The sequence below is a fragment of the Ambystoma mexicanum genome, chromosome 5p (assembly GCF_040938575.1).
Source record: "Ambystoma mexicanum isolate Mex_15411 chromosome 5p, UKY_AmexF1_1, whole genome shotgun sequence".
NCBI lineage: Eukaryota > Metazoa > Chordata > Amphibia > Caudata > Ambystomatidae > Ambystoma > Ambystoma mexicanum.
Window position 1 is genome coordinate 50,311,992 of NC_090930.1, and position 24,122 is coordinate 50,336,113.

The window sequence follows — 24,122 nt, forward strand, 5'->3', positions numbered from 1 at the left end:
CCAACTCTTAAGGTGGCTGTTGCAGATGAAAGGAGAATCCCCGAAATGGTCCAGGTGGTTCATAAGCCTACAAATCTTTGACTTCACTATTGAGCACAGGTCAGGAACCCAACATAAGAATCCTGATGGTCTCTCCAGAAACTATGACCGACCGGATCAAGAGAGCCACCCGGGAGTAGATTAGATCCTTATGTCCCTAGTCTAGGGGGATGAGTGTTATGATATGATATGATATTTATAGCGTGCCAATACACAAGTGTTTCAAGATGCGACGAGGCAAGGGAGGGGAACAAAGGGAGGACAGTACAACGATCTTACTAGGCCAAGTGACATTGAGATCGCACAAGTGCAGGAGAGGGGGAAGGGGAAAAGTGCCAGGGGAAGGGCGGGAGGAGCAAGTGCAAGACATAGAATCAAAAAATTGGAAAACAAGTAGTGCGGCAAGCAGGTGGCAGTGCAGGTGTTAAGTGCAGACAACAAGTGTTAGATAAGTGCAGGTATGGGGACTGTAGGGTTGCATATACAGCCCCAAGTGCAGGGTTGCCTGGAGGCAGTGCAGGTGTGCAACTGGGAGGCCAGTGACCTGGGCCCGTGGTTCGGAGGGTAGCCAGGTAACCAGTGCATCAGACAGGAGATCAGCAGGGAAGAAGAAGAGAGACGACAAAAACAAAGAGGAAAGTCTTGAGCTGCTTCCGGAACCGGAGATGGTTCTGCTCAAGTTTCAGAGAGGCTGGGAGGTTGTTCCAGAGGGAGGTGACAGCTGAAGAGAGAGATCTAACCCCAACTCGTTGCTTGGAAAAGCAAATGACCCTCAAGGAGTTGGAGGTAGAGGAGGGAAGAGCTTGAGTAGGAAGATACTTCTGAAGCGAACGCTGAGATATTTAGGTACCAGGCCCCAGAAGGCCTTGTGGACAATGCAAAGGGTCTTGAACTTGATCCTTGCAGCCACTAGGAGCCAATGGAGAGATGTCAGTGCTGGAGAGATACGATCCCTGGGCTTGGGCCAAGGACAAGTCTTGCAATCCTGTTCTAGATGAGTTGCAGAGGATGGAGAGTAGAGGCGGGCAGATTTAAATTTAAAAAGAGGCTGTTACAGTAGTCAAGCCTAAAGAGAACCTGAGCTCTGGAGACATTGAGCTTCTGTGGGAAGGAGAGGAAAGTAAGAATACCTCTGAGGAGGTGCATTTGGTAGTTTCACTTTTTAGAGATGTCGGAAATGTGAGGAGAGAGGGAGAGTGTGGAGTCGAAGATAACCCCAAAGTTCTTAGCCTCACAGGTGGGAGCAGGAAGAGGGCCAAGGGGGTCCATACAGAGAGTGGTGGGAAAAAGGGGTGCAGGTGTGCCAATAAGGAGGATCTCTGTTTTACTGGCATTCAGGCAGAGATCATTGGCGGCACACCACTCCTGGATAGCAGACAGACAATCCGGGATGAGAGATTTATCTAGGGAGATTTATCATTGTTATGCTTCATCCCCTCTCCTAGTGAGACCCCCAGCACATGTTGCTGGACTTCTGGACCTTTTCCTTTCAATCTTGAATGAGTGGAGCCTTTTCCACTCATTCATTCTTATGGGCTCTGTCTGTTGGAACTCTTTTCTTTGTATTCTACCTGTACTACTGGGTATGTCTGCTCCATAGCTCAGCACACAGCTCATTATGGGCAGTGTTGCTGGGGACCCTTAGGGTCCTCCTTTAAGATTCTTTCTCTGTATCCTCAAGTAACTGCAGTTCTTAAGGATAGAGAGATACTTAGTATCTCTCCCAAAACCTTCAGTGGAGTGCCAAAGGGATACCTAGTATCCCCCTTCTTTCTGCTCCTGCGACTTTTCAGTCACATAGACAATCTCCTACTTATGGCTGGTGGCAGTGGACGTGTTCTACCAACTATTGTGTCGATTTTATACCACAGGCTATGTCCATAGCCTCGGTATGGCACAATAGGGGCACCCAAGTACCAACTTGGGGTCTCACTTCTTTGTTCGCCATTACTAGCATGGTTGTTCTTTGTTAGCTCTTTTTCTACCATTCTGGGAGGGGGATGTCAGTGTGTGTGTTTTGCCTTTGGCGGGAACCCTTGGGTGTCCCTGCCTAGTCTCCAGACTGTCTGGGCAGGCATGAAGTGGGGGAGGAGTCTTCCACCCCCTGTCCTTTGTTGGCCAGAGTTCCTGAATGGGTCCAGCTCCCACAGGGCGTCTGGCTGTCCTGATACGACAGCCAAGCGCTCCTTTCTGTAAAATGCTGAGAGAGATTGCAGAGGAGTGTGTGCTGGAACTGTATAAAAGGTGAGGCTTCTGGAGGGAAAACCAAGTCTACCACTGGAAGCTGAAGTAACCAAAGAAGAAGATGACCAGAGATGCCTGCAGACCCTTTGCAACACTGTGAAGCGACCACTGCTGACCTGACCCCGTTTTCTGCGCGACAGTGGTTTTCCGAAGAGGACGACTCCTTCCCTTTGTCTGGTGGGACTAACCAGTCCCAAGATAAACTTTGAATTGAGCCATCTCCTGGAGTTCCTAGGAGTTTCCAGTGCCACGGAACCCCAATGCCAGAAGACCTTCTGCCCATTTTGTGTGCATCATTGTGGAAAGGCTGAATCCATCCAAATCTTTACTGAACCCATAAGGACACTCCAGAGATCTGATCCAGTTCACCCAGACCCCCTCATCAGAGTCTGGGATCGCTGGAATCAAAGAAGATTGTTAGGGGGCGATCCGTGTCCTTTGTTGGTGCTGCAGAAAAGGCGCCACGACTGCCGAGTGAAACAAGTAGTTGCTGAAAGTCATACCCCAGGTCCTCCCTCGAGACTGCTGCTGAGAGATCCTGTCCATCGTCCTTGCCTTCAGTCATCAGCCCAAGGAATCCAGAGGTCGGGTCCAGAGCTGCAGCATCACAGAGAATCCAGCACAAAGATTTTCTTCTAACCAAAGGTTTTGTGGGGAAAAGGGATATTGCTTACCTGATTCCAAGAAGTCGCTCCAGAGCGTTGGAGTGCACGTAGAGGTGCCCAGGGTAACCCCTTCTTACCTCCTACTCAAGCCGCTGCTTGCATCCCTTCATCGAGTCCTTTTACAGGTCTCCCTTGTTAGTTGTTAACTTGCTGCTTCTATAACACTAGAGACCTGAAGAAGTCCACAGGAAATCTTCATATTCTGCTGCTTGTCAAGACTTTGAGCCCTCTCCGAAATGCCTTTAGCTAGGGTTGCGTTTTAGGACTTAAAAGACTTACTTGGCGAAGAATCCCTCTCTAGAACCTTGAACCAGGCTAATGTTACACTAACTAACCATTTACCTCCCTTTAAGTGACTTTACTATATGTGTTTGCAGAGTACATTTATTACCGTATGAACTTTCAAAATCTGCAGGTGCGCTTAATAACCGATAATACGCTAGCAAGTGTCGTTTGAAGTGTATTCTCAAGTATTCCAAAGTGTTCTAGTGTAAACGTCTAAAGTATTTAAAATGATTGTGGTGTGTATATATAATAAATATATATTTTTTTTATAAATTATAAGTATAAGAGTTTCTTTGATGTGCATGTCTGGCTATGGTTCAGTGTACTTACCTACAGCTCCCATCTTCCTCTCAAGACAAACCTGACTGTCTGCCACTCAACCAAGGTCCTTAGTTAATACAGACTGATACTAAGAGTTGGAGATCTATGAACCACTGGTATAGTTTACTGAAGTCTTACTTAGGACTTTAGGAAAACTCCCCTAACGCTGCAAGCAAGGGGCACTGCCACCTGTCAAAATGTCATCACTTTAAAAAGGGGGCCCCATGGACAACTGGCATATGATGACCCGGACCTTGAATCTGAACTCACTGTAGATGCCAGTCTGGTGAACCTGAGAGCCATTTGGGCACAATACAAACCGGGTCTTTATCACCATGTCGAATAGTATCTTATGCCAGCCGTAGATTGACATCAATGGAGTGTGCATTTTCGCAGGCGGAGAAGGAAAGTCTAGCAGTGGTGTGGGCGTGTGAACACCACCATCTGTTTCTATATGGAAAAGGATTCACTGTCATTACAGACCATCAGGCCCTCACAACAGTGTATGGGAAACCCAATGCCCAAATGCCACCACGAATCGCCTGATGGGGTTTACGACTCCAGGAATATCAATTTGACATTATTCACATGCCAGGCAAAGACAATATTTCAGCAGGCTTTTTGCCAAGAAATCCCCTTCCGTACTTCGAGTGTGCTCGGATGTTGAAGGCCGATCAGTATATCAATTACGTTGTTCACAATGCTCTCCCGAAGGTCTTCACCATGTCCATCATTGAGACTGAGACGTCCCAGGAAGAAATATTGTCGAAGGTAAAACACTTGTTATCAAATAGGTGGCGCCTCTTGGCTAGAGCAGAACGTGAACTACCGGAGTAGGAGCTCAAAATGCTACAGATGTTTGCACTCATAAAAGATTAACTGTCCATCTCCCCAAAAGGCCTACTTCTAAAAGAAAATAGAATTGGGATTCCACCATCGTTGGAAGAATAGGTAATTGAGCTATGTGGGCCATAGAGGAATAATGTTGACCAAGAGATTGTTGCGAGTTTTTTTAAATTTGTATTCTTTATTTTCATTTTATAACAAGCAAATTAATAACATCAACAATTCATTCTAATAATATCTACATAAATGACATCTAAACCAAACTTTAAAACATCAAGCAGTATTTACAGATCCTAAAGCGATATCTAAAAATATCACAATAATAATACATACAGAAATGGCTCTGGAAGGGTATTCCGTTTCCAAATCGCTAGCACTAAGGACATTCCCAGGACCTCTCAAGAGGACGGCCTTGCCCACAAGAGTTTGAGAAGAGGTAGGAGTTGATCTCTCCTCACACCGCCCTAAAAGGACAAACACGTGCTGGTGGCAATGATGAGATGTCAGGTTACCCGGAAGTGCAATTGGGACGCTCCATTGGAGCTCAGTCAGTAATTACTGCTCTTGATGAAATGTGCAGGAGTTATATTTCAGTTAGGGCCCCAGGGCCAGTCTGACCCTGGGTATGCGCAGCCCGCCCGCTACTCACCACCCTCCCATGGTTGCTTCCAAGGTACAGGGGCAGGACCCTGCATGCCTCCAGGGTGGTCTCTACGACTCTCATTACCACCCCCCTTGTGCAGGGGATCGTTTTTGGAGGAGTTGTGTATGTGTTATTTTTGGTGATGTTAGTAGTTTGTATTACCATTTGCTATTTGTTGGTGGTGTTGGTGGTATGTGAATTATGCAGCATTCACCACATCTGCTATTTTTGGTTCACCACATCTGGCATTCTATGCCTGCTCTATGCCACAGGCATCACGTGTCATGCACATATACTCTGCGTCTGGTGTTTCTGCGTGCAGTGTGGGACGGTTGTGATGTTAACGGAAAATGTCAGTACGAAGTCATTTATACCGACATTTAAATAATGAAAAAATACTGAATTCTTTTTTTTTTGGCTCCCCCCCAAACTGCCTGTTTTGCAATGATGATAACCCGACGACCAAACCGCTCCCCACCCTTTTTACTCCGGTACCATATATATATTTAATTAAAAATTCGGTGATTGTCGGTATTTAAGTTTCGTTAAAAATGAGGCTGCCAATCCCCCGGCTCCCTCTACCACTTAGTATGGACATGCCCAAAGGCAGAAATATATTGGAAAGAGGTGCTGAAGCACATAAAGGAAATAACCGGCCTCTCAATCCCATGGGACCCAGGCATCGTCCTTCTGGGCGAATCCGGCGACGGATCATTCCCAATCACAGGCCATATCGCCCGCCTCTGCAACCATCTACTACTGGCCGCGAAGATCGCAATGGCTCGCTTATGGAAAGACAAAGGGGGCCCCTCAATTGCCCTATGGTGGGCCAAATGCTGGGAGATCGCTGTATCGGAGAAAATCACTGCAATACGCTCCGACTCCTTAAATAGAACCCTAAACATATGGGACCCCTTCCTTGACTATGCGTCCAAATACCCAACCCTCACCAGGAGGCCGCCACTCACCAGATGGCTCCAATGCAGTCCTCTCTACTGATCCCCGTCCAGTCCCCGAACAATCCAGAAATTAGAAGAATAATCACCCAGATCTCGCCCGCCCAACCGCCGCATTCAGGATCCACCCTCTCTCTCCTCCACCACATGACTCGAAATAGACTACAAAAGCACTAATTAACGCTCATATTGACCTGTACTGCGTTGTTGCATGTAATGTACTATCTTGTAAAAATCAATAAATTGTTGTTGAAAAAAAAAAAAATGGTATTCGTTATTTTCTTTTAGTTAACATCACTGGATACTGCGTGGGGCTGTGAAGTGTGCGGTGTTAAGCAGCAATGCTGTATATTTCAACCTTAACGTCAGATTTCAGTGGTACTGAACTCTTGGAGTTGAATTTTACATTTGAGCCCCATGAAGATGTATTTGACTGTTTCATTTGTGGGAATTTCAGCTGGAAACTTTTTTAATTATGTTTTTTTACTAAAATTGAGGCTTTCGCCGCCACCTTCTCACCCCCTCCTCCCCCTCTAGCTGACTCTCACCCCGACACAGCCCTCTACACACTCCACTCTTCTATATCTGATACTCTTGATATCCTTGCCCCTGTCATGAGAATCCGTCTGAAGCCCAAAGCCAAGTGTAACTCCTGGTATGACTCAGACCTCGTCACCCTAAAACGCGGGTGTAGGGTGGCCGAAAGGAAATGGTGTGCTTCAAGTTCATCCTCTGACAAACTGGCCTGCCGCCTGCTGCAAAGGCAATACAGGCTCTCCTTCCTCACCAAGAAGAGAGCCCATATCCAAGCCTGTGTCTTTGCAGAATCTAACAACTTGGCCGAACTCTTTAAAATCCTCAAGGAACTGGCCAATCCTGCCGCAGTCTCTACCTCTCCTGTCCCTTCCCAGGCACTCTGCACGGCACTGGCTTCTCATTTCCTTTCTAAAACTCAGGATATCCTGTCCTCACTCTCCTCCTCTACTCCCTGCTCTTCCCTTGGCCCTTCCTTAGCCACCCCTCCTCCCTCCTTCTCGGCCTTTCCCCTTTTCTCTGCAGGCGAGGTTTCTAGACAGGTCCAACCTATAAAAGTCTCGTCAAAACAGGTTCACCCCTGTTCCTCCAAAACTACCAAGGACCACATCGACTCCCTGGCTCCTGCCCTGGCTGATTTCTGCAACCACTCCTTCACCACTGGAGTCTTTCCTTCCCCCCTGAAGCACTCCCTTGTGTACCTACTTCTAAAGAAACCCTCTGCAGACACCTCCTGCCAGGCTAATTATCGCCCAATCTCCATCACTCCCTTCCTGGGCAAGCTCCAGGAGAAACTGGCCATCTCCCAGCTCAATCTCCACACTGAATCGGTTGGTTGTCTTCATGACCATCAGTCTGGCTTCAGAAACTGCTCTCCTGAACATCCGTGAAGACGTGCTCACCAACCTTGACTAGAAATACCCCATTTGTTCTCATCTTGCTTGACCTCTCTTCTGCCTTTGACACTGTCAATCATGCCATCCTGCTCAACCGTTTCCGTGATAACCTGGGTATCACTGGTCAGACTCTGGCGTGGCTGACTTCTTTCCTCTCCAATCGACCCTCCCAGGTCCAACTGGGGTCCTTCCTCTCTGACATCTTTTTCTCTACCTGTGGTGTCCTCCAGGGATCTAACCTCTCTCCCTGGCTGTTCAACCAATACCTGGCACTCCTGGCCCACCGTATCGCCGCTCTCTGTCCCAAGTTTCAGTGCTATGCGGACGATACCCAGCTCATTTTCAGGCTACCCTCAGCCTCCTCCTCTCCTTCCCTTATCTCTGACTGTCTGCCATCCAGGAGTGGTGTGCCGCCAACAACCTCTGCCTCAATGCCAGTAAGACTGAGATTTTACACACCAGCACACCCACTCCCTCCTTCCCTGCAGCTCTCGGGCTGGCCTCTCTTGGCCCTCTTCCTACTCCCACCTGCATGGCTAAAAACCTTGGGGTCACATCTCTGATGTTGCTCAGAAGTCACACTACCAGCTGCACCTCCTTAGAGGTATTCTTCCTTTCCTCTCCTTCCCCCAGAAGCTCACTGTCTCCAGAGCCCTGGTCCTCTCTAGGCTGGACTATTGTAACAGCTTCTATCTAAATCTTCCTGCCTCTACTTTCCGCCCTCTGCAACTTATCCAGAACAGGACTGCGAGACTTGTTCTTGGCCTCAAGTCCAGGGATCGTATCTCTCCATGACTGAAATCCCTGCACTGGCTCCCACCGGCTGCGAGGATTAAGTTCAAAACCCTCTGCATTGTACACAAGGCCTTCTGCGGTCTGGGGCCGAAATACCTTCAACTCTCTCTTCCTAAATATCTTCCTTCTCGAGCTCTTTGCTCATCCGCCTCCAACTCCCTCAGGGACAGACGCTTCTCCAAGCAACGAGTTGCTGGTAGATCTCTCTCTTCGGTTGGGGCCTCCATCTGGAACAGCCTTCCTGCCTCCCTGAAACTCAAGGAGAACCATCTCCGGTTCCCGAAGCACCTCAAAACATTCCTCTTTGCCTCTGCTTTCTCTCCCCCTCTCCCCTGCTGATATCCTGACTGTAACTTCTCAGGTTACCTGGCCACCCTTTCTGATCTCTGGCCCAGGCCCCGTCTATTGCCCACTTGCACTGCCTCCCTGGCAACCCCTGCATCTGGGGACCGTTGTTCTGTATCCCTACAGTCCCCTACCAGCACTGTTATCTGCACTTCCTTGCACTTGCAACCAGCTGGCCGTTTATTTATTTCTTATTTATTCCACTTTTCCCATTTACTGCACTTTCCCCTCTCCCTTCGCCCGCGCACTTTTCCTTTTCCCCCTTCCCATGCACTTGCGCGATCTGAATGACACTTGTAGGATTGTTGTCTGTCCTCCCTTTGTTTCCCCCGCCTTGCCTCGTCGCGCCTTGAAGCACTTGTGCATAGGCGCGTTATAAATGCCATATCATATCATATCATATCATATCATATCAAAATGCGGTTTGGCGCTTCGGCCCTCCGAGCTAGGATTCTAAGCTCTACAGTAGCAGCTTTCTTTCATGGAGGAGGCAAAGTTACCAGCCCTTGCAGACCCCCAGGCATGCAATGCGTCCCTCCAGCCACACATGACACTACTTCAGCTGCACTAGTCACTCTGATATGAAGCAGGCACCCCACTCCCCCAGCCCCCCACCCCCCTCTCCCCTAAGATAGCAACAACATACGCTTCCCAGAGCCGCCTTGGAATCAGAAGCCTGATATATAATTTTAAAAGTATTTTCGAACCATGTAAACTATATCAACTTAATATAGTGGCCAACCGAAAAATGTCATTGGCCACAGCAATCTACCCATTACCAGCCCTCTTGCTGCTGCCCTCGGAGGTGGGATTTAGGCAGGCATGGAACTCAACGGCTGTGGACATGATATAATGTGATCTGGCATTCATAACGCGTTACGATATGGCATTTATAACGGGCCTGTACACAAGAGTTTCTAGGCGAAAAGACAAGGAGGGGGAAACAGAGGGAGGACAAGACAACGATCTTACTAGGCCTTGTGTCGGGCAGATCTCGCAAGCGCAGAGGGAGGTGAGGGGGAGGAGTGCAAAAGGGAAGGGGGAGATGGAGAAGTGCAAAAGGAAGGTGAGAGGGAGAAGTGCAGGAATAGAGTGCAGCCACCGGGTGGCTAAGTGCCGGTAATCAGATGGTGCAGCCAGCGGGTGGCTAATAAGTGCAGAGAGTGGGTGGACTGTAGGGTTACATGTACAGACAACACATGCTAGGGAGGCCAAGAGGCAGTATGAGGTGCAACTGGACAGGCAAGTACCTGGTCCCAAATTCAGATGGTGGCCAGGTGACCAGGTGCGTGGAACAGACAGGCCATCAGCAGGGGAGAGGAAGAGAGAAAGCGGAAGCGAAGAGGAAGGTCTTGAGTTGCTTCTGGAACCGAAGATGGTACTGTTCAAGCTTGAAAGAGGCCGGAAGGTTGTTCCAGAGGGAGGCCCCAGCTAAAGAAAAAGATCTGCCCCCACCTCACTGATTGGGAAAGCGTCTGACCGTCAGAGAGTTGGAGGTGGTTGAGTGGAGAGCTCGAGAGGGGAGATGTTTAGGAAGAGAGAGTTGGAGGCAGTGCAGTCCCAGGCCCCAGAAAGCATTGTGGACGATGCAAAGGGTTTTGAAATTGACCCTTGACCTGACTCTTATCTCCTCTTGACTCTCTGCCTCTAATATCTCCACTGCTCCTTCTCCCTGTGACAATTCCATCGTCTTTAATATGATAATAATATGACATGGCATTATAACACTCCTGTACACAAGTGTTTCTAGGCACAACACTACAAGGAGGGAGAAACAGAGGGAGTACAAAACAGCGATCTTACTAGGCTTTGTGCCATTCAGATCGTGCAAGTGGAGGGAAGTGGAAGGGGAGAAGTGCCGGGGCGGGGGGGAAGTGCAGGTAACTCAATAAGTGCAGCCAGCGAGTGGCACATAAGTGCAGAGAAGGGACTGTAGAGTTGCAGATACAGACCATAAATGCTGGGGAGCCCGGAGGCAGTCCGAGGGCAACTGGACATGCAGGAGCCTGGGCCCGCGGTTAGCGGGTAACCAGGTGACCAGTGCGGAGCAGTCGGGAAAATCAGCAAGGGAGAGGGAGAGAAAGCGGATGCAAAAAGGAAGGTCTTGAGGTGCTTCGGGAACTGGAGGTGGTCGTTTTCAAGTTTGACAGAAGAAGGGAGGCTGTTCCAGAGGGAAGCCCCAGCCGAGGAGAGAGATCTGCCACCAACTCTCTGCTTGGAAAAGCAGCAGACCCTCAGAGATTTGGAGGTGGATGTCTCCACTGCACACTTTTGGTCTCAGATGCCAAGCAAAATCACAGAATAAAGTCCCCCTCTAAAAGCACATGTTGTGCCCCCCCAAATGTCAGTGCCAGCTAATGGCATAGGTCTCTCAGAGATGTCCAGCAATCCATGCCACCTTCCACCTTGTTTGGTGGCCATAGCTAAGTGAGACAGTGGGGAAGACTGGTCTTGTGAGATCTACTGCGTGGGTAGGCGAGGTCCTTGACTACTGTATCAGTGGAAATAATGAGATCAGTATCCATCGATACGATGCCTGATCGGGCAGCACAGGGATAAACACAGAGTATCCTCACACTGCTGCAGTGAGTTACTAACCTCCGACTGCACGCAGCTCCAGATGTACTCAGTCCAGGTGATGATAGACAGATGGCCTTGCGGGGTTCTATGGATCAGAGCTACCCTGTGGGTGGTGGGTTGGCCCTGTCTAGGTTGGCAAGCCTGTGGACATGTGTACTGTGTCCTGCTCTCTACTCCTGTTTGTGTGGACAGTCTCAAGCAGGGCAGGGAGCAGTTGCCCTCTCTGGCTCCCCACTATTATACATCGCACTCTGGTCTGTGAGGTGGGGAGAGGTGAAAAAGTGAGGTAGCTTGGCACTCATCTTCCTGCAGAATGCTGATGGCAGCTGGGGGTGGTGCAAAGGCCTGCACTCAGGTATTTGTAAGTGACCGGACACACCTAGAAACTAGGTGAGTCTGACAGAGCCCACTCTAAGATCTCTTCTAGAATCCAATAAGCAAGGTAAGGTAGTTTGGTATTGCTACAAAATATTTTAAAAATGCTGAATGCACTTTATACCGAACAAGGGGAGCAGAGAATCCCGGGGTGTCCCCCACCCTCTTGAATGATATAATGAGTTTGGGGTTTGCAGGGGTGTCCTCTGCTTCCATTACTTGGATTGCGGGGCACAATAAAGTTTAACCAAAAGAAAACGATGCCACGGCGGCAGTTCTGAACATATGGTCCTTAATAGGTAACATGTCATGCAGCAGATGGGAGGCAGAGTAAACTCTTACACCAAATAATCAGACCGACTCAGGAAGCTGGAAAAAGTATTTCTTCTGTTTTATTATCAATTATCTAAAACAGGGAGTTAGAACGGACATCAACGAACGTTCGATCGTGCTCTCAGTGCAGATCACATAAACACAGGTCTTTATCCTACAAATGTGTCATAAGTGACATCATAATACGTGGCAAATAAGAAAAACCTACGGGGGATTGTGGTTGGCTCAAGAGGAACATCTAAGTATACTTTCTATATGGGTTTGGGTTGTTATAGGGCATCTACTGTCAGGTGGACAACTTAAGCCTGCCTCTAGTACAAGTCATCCTCAACACTTATTAAGTACACAGAATACTATTGGCTCTTAAACTATATGGGCCATAGTTATATGGCCTTCTACAATTGGTTGGCATGCTCGTGCCATGTCTGGAACATTTGGCTCTATAGCAGCACGTAAGCTCATACCCAGATGCTAGGAGGTGGATCTGACCTTACCTCCCTAGCCAATTAGCCCAACATCTCTCATCACCCATGCCTTCTGCCATGAAGATTGTCTTTGAACTTGGCCTTGCTGTGTACTCTTATGTCTGGGAATATAAGGGAGTGAGGGCACACTCTTATCATAGTTCTGGAACTCCATGTCCAATGATATTTTCTTCCCCGGCTCACGTGACAGAAGACCATATTTCGGCCTGATTTTCAGCATTTAATTGTCTTAAATTAATAAAACCTGGCACTCATGGTGTTCTTCCTTTGCACCTTAACAAAGGAGCGATTCAGCTTCTCATGTTTGCTGCCTTTGAGAATAGATAACCAACCTTGGCTTGCTACAACTTTGATACCAGGCCGAACAGCTTCATCATTTGAATCTGCAATCTTCAGCTAATTCTTTGCTGCAACACATCTATCGATCCTTCTTTCTCTGTGGGTTTGAACTTACTAAAGTTTGTGACTCTGAAGTCCAGCTTCTTTATAAGGGTGGTGTCGGGGGGAAATTCTGCCGGGATCGGCCGGGCCGTCCGCAGACCTCCGGGCAGGGAGGCCCCAACTCCTCCCGTATATCCCAAAAGAGATAGAGTATGAGACACACGCAAGAAGCAAGGTGACTCTGCTGTTCATTAGACAAAAACGGCAGGGATGGGTCAAGGATCGTACGCGTCCGTCCTGACACACACACAATCGTGGGGCTCGCAGGCCCTTTTTACCTTAGTATGACGCGCTACTTGCGTCACCTTGGAAAGTTAGCAAAAAACCTATCGCCACTCTTAATTGGTTGCTCGAGTGGTAGGGTTAGTATAGCATACGTATAGAGAACAATATTAGTGGTCAAGGGTTAGTCAGGTGATATATCTGGGTTGTCCCTACAATTAGATACATGAGAATTGTTACATGAAGACCCCTGATGATTGGTTAATGTTAATGGCGTCAGTGATAAGAGCCCCATGTTCTGATTGGTGCGCCCGCGAGCTTCCCAGTCTGGGACCATCGCTGTTCCCAGCTCTCGGTGTACCTGTCATTTGCAACAATGTTTCACTATGAGTACGTGCAGACAATGTGAGGACTTATTCATAAGCTGGAAGGCCGACTACTCCCACTGTCGCAGATGTCCATTGAGCCTTTTAATTGTATCTGCCTGTGTCTTGTCACGAGGGATCCAGACGCCTTCTTCCTCCTGGGCTTGGCATCCTGTCAGGTTCGGCTTGGTCACGTGAGGTGGGACCGTGTTTGAGGCAGAATTCTGCACAATTAATATTGTTTTTCCACTGTGTGCCTGGTTTAATTTGCAGGTGTGACTTTGACGTTGGTGCGCGGCGTGCGAGGTTGCAACATCGTGCCCTTGATTGTCCGCTTTCGGAATGTGGGTTTGCAACATTGCGACCTTGGCTGTCTGCTTTCGCCGGGCTCATTCTGCAGGATCAGCAACCGGACTCTTGTTCTTTTAACGTCCATGGAAGCTCTTGCTTGCGGCCTACTTAGGCCTGGTGTATAGGTGGAACCGTTTGGTGCACAGGCGCTTTAGGTTATAGTATCATATTGTCTTATTCCCAGTATCGTGTCTTCGTTATATTTCTCATTATGGCACCTGGGTTTAGGAGAAGCGTAAGCAAGCTCTTTAGATGAGTTCATGATGCGTCTTGCGTTTCTGCATTTTGAGAGCCTACGTGGAAAATAATAAAGATGCACGTCCGTGAGTATGTCTGTCGCCTACGTCATAGCACTGAGTATATTCTTCGTGTAGATTGGTGTGGGAGTGTCCGGTGTGTATATTTGCACAGGTGTGCTGACCGTTGGCTAGGTCGTCATGGCATCTCTAACGACGTGTAGGTTTTAGTCTAGTTGATCCGTGCCGCAGGTGTCGGCATGGACAGGGCGGGCTGCTGGGAAGACAGATGGACACATCCGGATGTTCCTGTACCAGGGTATTTGGTCGTCTGGTAGATGGGCAAACTCTTCTCGTGGCGGGTGCCTGGGCCGTGATCCTTTAGGCCAGGCGCGAGAGGGGAAGGACGGGAGCCTGGTCTTCCATTCTCCCACTTCAGTGGCATTGTCTGTAGTCTATTCACTAAGTTTAGCTAGTTTCTATGATCACTTCGTCTACTTGCGTTGTGGCATATGTACATTCATTGAACGGCTTGCATTTTCTGCAGTTCGTCACATACGCACATGCAATCTTCTTTCCACATAGGAACGTTCACTCCGTTTCGTATTTCGTCATCAGTTTCTATAGGGTCCATACATCTTCTTCTTCTTATCTTCTTAGTGCGTCACTCTCACTTCTTGTGACGTCACCAGCTTCTCTTGCCTCTTGTTTTCATATTCCTTCAGGGACCTCTTCCAAGAGATTTTCATCTCTTCGGGAATACATCTGATATGGTCTTCTCAGTGGATACCTTTTCTCGAACACTCGTCGCGGTATGGTCACAACTACTGGTGTCAAGCATGGTGTAGTTTCAGGCTTCCAACATACAGACAGGAGGGGGCGGGTCTTCCTAGAGAGGCATTCGGCTGCTCCTCTACACTCCCCCCTCTGGTCGAGTCATCGACCAAACCTTCACCAGCCTCCACATCTTGAAATTTTCACTTGAAGAAGTGCTTCTTTGGGGTCCAGACCTTCACCACTCCATTCAGGGAACCGGCTGATTTGATATGTTCAACAACACTCCTGGTCATGTAGCTGCACTGTCCATTCCAATTGCAATAGACCCATCGTCCCATGTACTTCTTATGATTCTTTGGATACAGGAACTTCGTTCCCTCAGGTGCTACGGTGCTGGCCTTTATGTATTCTCTGACTTCTTCATCAGTCAATTCCTTGGGTCCAAATCCTGGTTCGACATCAATCATGATCTTCATTCCCACTGCTTTCTTGGCTGTCTTCTTGCACTGTGCAATTATTATCCTAATCACACAGAATCCAAACATTACAATCATCAATATTGCTCCAAGAAACTTTAAGATGTTCCCCATCCACTGCAGGACCCATGAGAACATGGACACGTACCAGCCGTCAACTGCAATGTCTATTGTCTCATCTTCCATCTTGTTATGCAGGTTCGTCAGCAACGTTATGGCCTCTGTCAAGGTCCCATTCTCGTCATCATGAGAAGGAATGAAGTGCAACATGATGGCCCGATCTTGGCGCAAACTCCTCCATCCATCGCTGTGATCATGTCAAGAACATATCTATTCTGAAGAGTCATTAGTCGTATGGCCCGCAATTCTTCCTTGATAGCATTGAATACTTTTATGGTAGTGTTGATTGTCTGCAGAAGCTCCCATCTTGTAATCTGCAACCATTTGGCATTGGCCATCGTCTGGATCCCAGGCATAAAGATAGTCGTGAATGTTGCTGAAGTGTGGCTAAACAATCTTTGCTCATACGGAATAGAGTCAAAAGCTTCTATTGATTTTGCTGAGAAGTAGTTCCCTCTCTTGGTTCGATTGAGACATTGAAGCGATCTATCTTATCCTTTTTAGATGGGCATCTTCTTTCAAAAATTCACCAATGTTCAGGTCACTATGAGGAATCACTAACGCTGCAACATGGATAAGCATTAAGGAGCACGCCCCTCCCCAGTTCTTGGGCAATTTCATGTAGGCTCTGGTCCCACGAGCCCAATAATGATCCATTAGGACGGATGTCCCTTCCTTCATGCCTGGTACATCAAACCTTCAGCCACACTGGTGATCCTCTCCAACTTTCCTCGTACTATTATTTCTGAAACATAAGGATGCATCCTTCAGGGGTAGTATCTGTAATGGTCCTCCTTTGTCGTCGACCCATGGCAACAACATTGCAATCTTCGACCACTGATCCTTGCATTCTTTTTCTGCATTTTCCACAACTGCTTCCCATTGCCCTGTTAATGCTGCTGCTTTGCACACAACCAGTCCACCAGCACATCCTTCTTGGGTCAACACTGTTCCTCTGATTTGCAATTGACTTCTTTCCCAACATTCTCGTATTTCCTTCCCATTTTTATCTTCGCATTGCAGAATCTTGTTTTCCTCCATCTTGATTCCTGCTCCATTTATTCCGGGCTGTTCATATCTTATCCGATGCCTTGTTTCTGACTTCTCTCTTGTCTTTAAATCTTGCACATAATTGTCTTCTCTTTAAGATGTCGCCTTATTCATCCACACCAGTTATGCTGTCCTGCCTGGGAACTGTCCTCTTGTCAGGCAAAGTGCGAGATGTGTCAGGCAATGGGCTTTTTTCACTGATACGTCTGTAGCTATGAATGTCTTGGAAGTTCCCATAGCATATGGTATCAGGGAACACACATAGCAACTCTCCTTAGATGTTCTCTCTCCCACCTTTCTCATGTGCTGATGCCACATGTTATTACCCACGTGTACTAAATTGTGTAGATATGTATCTATCCCATCATTGTCTTCCCTTGCATTTCTCTTGTGTTTCCTTAATGCATGATTTATATAATACTCATGAAGCAAGTCAAAAACAGTTCTCCCAAGAGGGGGAATTTTAGGAGCCTCTGCCTCAGTGAAAATAAACAAATCAGAAATAGTTCCCGTAGTGGGGAGGATCAAAGTGTCATCTCCCTTATTTGGACCAATGAAATAGAGACCGTAAACCAGCAGAAACAGAAATAGAAAAATAGAAAGTGAACATGCATATATCATACACCAGAATACCTATATCCACCTTTCGTGAATTTTGAGATTGGTTGGGCTTGTTCATTCCCTAAAATCGTGTTTACCTAATCATTCCTCATTTTTACTATGACCGTTTAAAGAAAAATAAACTCTTTTACTCCTGCATTTGTAGTATTTGCTCAATTATTGCTGCGAGCAGTCTTCCGATTTCAGGGCCGTTTGTAGGATCCTGTAAAAAAGTGTGAATATCAACGTCTCTTGCGACAAGAGCAGGATAAGGTTGAACGATAAATATAAAAACAGCAAGCACAAGCCGATGCACATCACTATTGGATTGATTGATTAATTGATTTGGACATTTCTAAAGCGCAACGTTTGCCCGAAAGCATCTTGGCGCTGGATAGTGAAGGACCATTCAGATGAAAGCCAGAAAAAAAGCTAACAGCTAACACAGAAGTGTCTTCATCGCCTTCCTGAAGGCTATATGATTCGAGAGTTTCTGTGTGGAATTAGGTAGGTCGTTCCATAGTCTGGCTGCGGCCACAGAAAAAGCTCTACCGCCAATCCTCATGCGGCGGTAAGGGGGTACAGTAAGCATGTCACTTGAAACTGAGCAAAGTTTGTGATTAGGATGATAGCGCACACATTTTGCCTGTAGGAATTCTGCGCATAGGTCATGAGTGGCTCTGTGCACTATGCATAAAGCCTTAAATCTTATACGCTGGCTAACAGGTAGCCAGTGTAGTGAACGCAAGACTGGAGATATGTGGGCTCCATAGGGAGTGCCAGTTGCCATCCGGGCCGCCAGATTTTGCAGGCGTTGTAATCTTTGGAAAAGGCCCTTGGGTTGGGATAAATACAAGGAGTTACAATAATCTAGCCGGGATAAAATCAGCACCGCCGCCACAGGAGGGCAGAGGGGCGCAGGAATCCGGGGAAGAACCCTTTTCAGAGTTCTCAGATGGAAGTTCCCCACCTGGCATACAGTCGCGACCTGATTAGCCATTGAGAGAGAAGCCGATAGAATTACACCCAGATTGTTTACTTTACTTACCGGAGATGGAAGAACACCAAGAGAGGAAGGCCAGAAAGAAGAAATCCAAAGTTAGGATCTGAGGGACACCCAACCACCAAGACTTCTGTCTTGTCTCCGTTCAGTTTGAGCCAGTTCTGGTTCATCCATTCACCCACAGCTGCCAGGCATCCCTGCAGGCACGACGACATCTTAGCCTGATCTAGATCTAATTGGATCAGAATCTGACTGTCGTCAGCATATGAGTAACACCTGATACAGTAGGAGCGGATGAGACTCACAAGTGCCCACATATAGATGTTGAATAAGATCGGAGACAAGGAGGAGCCCTGAGGGACACCACATGTGAGGAGACAGGGGCCAGATAGAAATGGAGGCATGGAGAGGGTCTGGGTACGATCCGCCAGGAACGAGGTGAACCAAGCCAGTACCTGGCCCGATATCCCTATCTGGGTAAGCCGAGACAACAGAATTGGGTGGTCGACAGTGTCGAAGGCCGCTGACAGATCTAGCAATATCAGGGCTCCAACCCCACCTAAGTCTACTAGCCTAGACATATCGTCCTGGGCGGCGACCAGTACACTCTCCGTTCCTCGACCAGGTCTGAAACCGGCTTGTGCCGGGTCCAGAAGGTGAGAAGATTCAAGGAATGAAGAGAGAAGAGGTGATACCAAAGTTTCAAGTAGTTTAGAAAGGAAAGGAAGAAGAGAAATGGAACAGAAATTAGCCAAAGTGGTAGGATCAAGTGATGGCTTTTTTAAAAAGAGGAACAACTCTAGCCGCTTTAAGTTCAGGCGGGACTAATCCAGATTGACAGGAATTGTTCACAGCAGCTGTGAGTACTGTCAAGAGGTCTGGGGAGATTATCTTCATGATGTCGATCGGGATAGCATTTGAGGGGGAACAAGATTTCATCTTTTGAATTACTGCTAACACGTTATCTTCTGTAAACTGGGAAAAGGAGGACCATAACGCAGAGTCAGCAGTACGGGCCACAGGATCAACAGGATTGTTGTTACTAGGAGAGGTCACTTTAGCGCTTGCGATGGTGCGACGCATGTCACCAATCTTTATTATAAAAAATTGGAATAGGCCGTTGCATAGTTTGTGTGTAGGTCTAACCTTTACTGTTAAAGGATCTGAAGATGAAAGAGACTTAACAACTGAGAACAGCGCTTTTGGTTTACATAAGGCAGCTTCAATCTTCTGAGAGAGAAACAAAGTTTTGGCAGCTACACTGTCAGCATGATAAGGTGTGAGACATGCCTTATAAAGTTTCCTTGCATAGGGTCATAGGATTTGCGCCATTTGCGCTCGGCCTGCCTTACTTTCAACCTAGTGATTTTTAGTTTATCCGAATACCATGGTTCGGAGGGCAATCTGCGCGGTTGTACAAACCTCAAAGGCGAAAATGTATCTGCTGCCTTACCAAGAATGTGAGACAGTTGTGATAGAGATATGGGATGGGTGGTGCAATTAGCAGTAACTAGTGAAACTAGGCCTTGAGTATCTGCATTGCGCCAAGAGCAGAGCCAAACTTTGGGTACCACAGGTTTAGCAGGGGGGCCTGCATCTCTAAGCAAACATGTTATAAGAAGATGATCAGACCATGAAACTGGTTCTATAGATGCAAAAGTCAACAAGGGTTTACTAGAGAAAATCAGATCTAATGTGTAGCCCAGATTGTGCGTTGGGCCCTGCACTAGCTGGTGTAAATCCAGATCAAGCAGACTCTCGCAAAAAGAGTTCATAATAGGGGACCTGGGGAGGTTACATTGTTAGACCAGAAACGACCCTATAGTATGTATAGTATGTAAAGTATGTTGGCCAGAAACCAATCGCATCATGTGACAAACTTCGCAATCGCAGAATTGTCAGTGTAACCAGAGGGCGTCCATTTTGTGAAATGTCGGCCATTTGCTTTTTTCTTTTCTGTCTAAACGCTTTGCAAAATGTATTCTATGCTTCGAACTCACACACGGTGCAAGGCCACGGGCCAAATACTGAAACATTAACGCAGACAGGAATGTCAATCTGTGCTGAAATACATTGTTTTTCTCTCTCACTAAGTCCTTGAAGTCGAGCAGAAGCCGCATCTAATCAGTAGTCCAGGTGCCAGCCTGTCTTGCAAACGCTGTAGTAAAAGGCAGTTAAAACATGAATTATATTCTTCCTAACGGTACTCCTTTGTGGAGAGAGATATTTTCTGCTTTAGAACTGTCTGACCCTTAGCTCATGAATCGAGACACACAGATAACGTGCTAAGGAATGTTTCTCTCCTACGAACATGATATCTTTGCCGAACTAAGAACTCTTTGTTCCTCATAACAGAAAGCTGTCTCTGCTACTATTGCTGGAATAATTATATTTAGACTGAATAGAGAATTTGTCATAACGTGTCATAATTGTCATGATTGTCAATCACCGAACCCTAGCCTGAATGATACATTTATGGGCAGATCGAATTGCCTTCGAAAAGATTGCATGTTATGTATATATATTGTTGCTTGAGCGTTGCTCGCTATCTTGCGTCTCATGAGGTCTGGGAACACACGTTGTGAGACGTTGAGACCCAGTCGGCCGACTGAGATACTTTGAAATAAACCAGACTTGTTTGGAAATTGAACCTTGTGCCTGCGGTGTCACTAATGTATATGATTATTGTGCCTTAGTTTCCATATGCAGTCTTTATAGCCTAGCAAAGATGGTGCCAGAACAGGGACTTGAACCCTGGACCATCAGACCAGATTTTTATTTCATCTACAGTAGCTTCTGCTTGCATTTCCTTTACTGTGGCAATCCCATTTTCTATCATGCAGGGTACTTCTTGCATTTTTTCAACATACATTTTCGTGTGTAAATCAGTGGCAGTTTGTTTCACTATTCGGTCTGCAAATGCGTTTCCCTTTCCAACATTACATGTTACTTTTCTATGTGCTTCACATTTCATTATTGCTAATCGTTTGGGAAGCGCAAGTGCAGACAACAGTCTCACTATCAAAGTGCCATGTTGGATTTTTGTTCCGTGTGATGTCAGGAAACCCCTTTCAGCCCATAGTTGACCAAAATAGTGTACCACCCAAATGCATACTGACTGTCAGTATATATGTTTACATTAAGGTTTGCAGAAATGTCACATGCTCTTGTTAACGCTATTATCTGCAGCTTGTGCTGAGTTATATGGGATTCTTTTGCAATACTTTTCAGTGTAGTGATGGCATATGCAGCAGTTGATTTACCATCGGGTAATTTAAAACAAGAACCGTCACAAAACAGTTCTCCATCTGGCTCTTTCTGTGGGGTATCAGTTAGATCAATTCTTCCTTTTGTCTCTTGTTCAGTAACCATTAAACAATCATTGGGGAATTCTTTTTCACCCCCTTTATCATTGATAGGGGGCATTAACTCAGCTGGATTTAAAGCGCAACACCTCATAATTTGGATATGCGGTGCAAATAGGACAATTTCATATCTTGTTAATCTGGCTGATGTAAGGTCTTGCGTCTGCGTTCTATTTAAAAGAGCGTCCACTGAATGGGGTACCATGACGGTTAAAGCGTGTCATAAAACCATCCCCTCTGTTTGTTTTACTAACGCGGTGGCTGCAGCAACAGCTCGCAAGCAGCGGGGCAAAGCACATGCAACAGGATCCAACATGGAAGAGAAGTAAATGCATGGTCTATTTCTCCCTCCATCTTCCTGAGTCAAAACAGCCAAAGCACATCCATTATTTTCATGCACAAATAACTTTAAACTCTTGTCATAATTTGGCATGCCCAAAACTGGAGCTGAACATAATGCAGCTATAGCAGGTCAATCCCAGTTCTTTTTTTCTGTCTTTGCTGACTGTACTACGAGTCAGTCTAATGCTTCCTTGCACAGGCCCCATCTCTGTAGAAATGCCTGCTAAAGCGGCTAGCTCATGTTCCTTTGGCGGTGGAGGAAAAGATGTCACCAGCACAGGGGGAGAGGAACTTACTACTGGTGCAGATGGAATAACGGGAATGGGAGGTATATAAGGAGGAGGTGCAACTGGGGCAATACTCATGTTCATTTCTTCGCTCATTTAAAATTTTGTTTATTAGCTCATCTGATGTATGCAAATCTTGCTGCGGATATATTTTCTGTACACCTCATTGGAAAGCCCTGTCCATGTTCCTAAAGGCTTCTGTCTGCTGGTGCTGGTCATGCTCCAGAGCTTTCTCTGCATTCGTTTTATGCCTGCGTGCGTGTTTCTCTCTACTTCTCAAACGGAGATTAGCTTCCTTCCTCCCGTCTCTCACAATGTCGAACGCTGCTGGTGTGGCCTTCTTGCGTAGCAATACTGATTCTAGGTGTTCTATACGTGCTAATTCAAAGCTCCCATTATCAGGCCACTGTAGGTCTGATACATGTCTGGTCTGCCTATGCAAAATCGCATTAAACACTATTGCCCCTATACCGTATTTTACATACATCTTATGCCGGCGACCCTACGGGTGGCGTGGCATGGCCAGTTTCCAAAGATTGTCTACCGCAGTGGAAAAGTCTCACTAAGCTGGAAGGCAATTTCCCAGCCATAGTTAATCCTTACCCTTTTCTTACCCTGGGCGTTTGATCTTGCAAGAGCTACCAATATCAGGACGTTTAAGAATCAGGGCACGACTCACCTGATCAACCAATTCGTCACTCAGGACGCAATTCGTCCCTATACAGACGCAACCAAGAATCGTCGTGCCTGCGTGTCTGGCTCAATCTGCCTCGTTCCAGAACCCTCACCTCGATGCTCTCTGGGCGCTGCTCGTCGATCAGGGATCGGCTGTGTACAGATCTTCAAAGGAGTCTCTCATCACTTCTACAAGGGCGCCCCGAACACCTTTCGATCCCGGCGTGACGCTTTGTCCTCGACTCATTTTTGCCTTCTTCAAACTCAACGTATACGATGGAGCATAAGTGGGAGGGTCCCTGTTTGGACGCCATCTTTGATTAAGGTCACCTAGAATTATCAGATGAGTGTGATGAATTTGCAGTTCAGCTATTAAATCGAGAAACAGCTCACCAAAGGTCCCAAGGGGGCCAGGAGGACGGTATATCAGAAGAAAATGACATGAGTATGTTGGAGACAGGATGCACTTAAAAAAAAAGTGCTTCCATATCAAATTGGACAATATGGAATTCAAATATTTAGAACAGATATGTACTGAGAAACAAGTCTGGATACTGCGCTCTCTTCCAGTTGCGAATTGGAATTTGACGTTTAGCATCATTTTAATACGTCAACAAATCTCTAAAGTTCAAGTCTCAAAATTCCTGTGACTCTCATCAAAGAGTGCTATAATGTCTATAACTAGTGTCCAAAGTGAGATATAGTCCAAATGCACAATCTTCATTTCTCAGTTAGCAGCTTTATCGTCCTTCTTCTTTGTCATCGATCGAGCCTGCACACGCTGACATTCCTTTTCTTGTCTTGCTTCTGGATTGACAATGGGGGGAGGTACGGTTTAGTGTCATTTAAATGAAGCCAAGCTCACCGCCTTGGACTTTTACTGCTGAGTGAGTTATTTTTTTCGATGATAAATGCGCCATGGAACCGTGGCTCATGCTACTTCCTGGTGAAATTCCTGATTTATATGGAGTCACCAATAAATAGTTTAGGGGTTGATAATAGTTCAGTTGATCTGGTTGCTGAATGGTTTTCATCATTGTTCTGAGACTGAACCCCCTGGCGCTTGAGTTGATCTGAAATGAGAGAGATGCTAGACGTCATACATGTCAAATATTCACCTAACTCATTTCTTAACATTTGTGCTGTGCTCTGGGCATCACTTCTACTCCTCGATGGAGGTGTAAGAGGCGTTCTCATTTGCCTCCCTGTTACTAGTTCATGGGGAGTGAGGAGACGGTCTAAACCAGGCTGATTCCTTATGGCATATAAAGCAAGGGGCAGGCAATTTAGCAATCCCATTTTCAAAGTTAGCTTGATTTTGGCAATCCTTTCTTTAAGCAGGCTGTTGAGTCTCTCACATAGTCTGTTTGCTTGCAGGTGATAGGCAGAAGAAAACTTGTGCTTAATATTAAATAATAGTCCTATCTGTTCAAATACTTGATTAACAAGATCTGGCCCATTATCGGATCT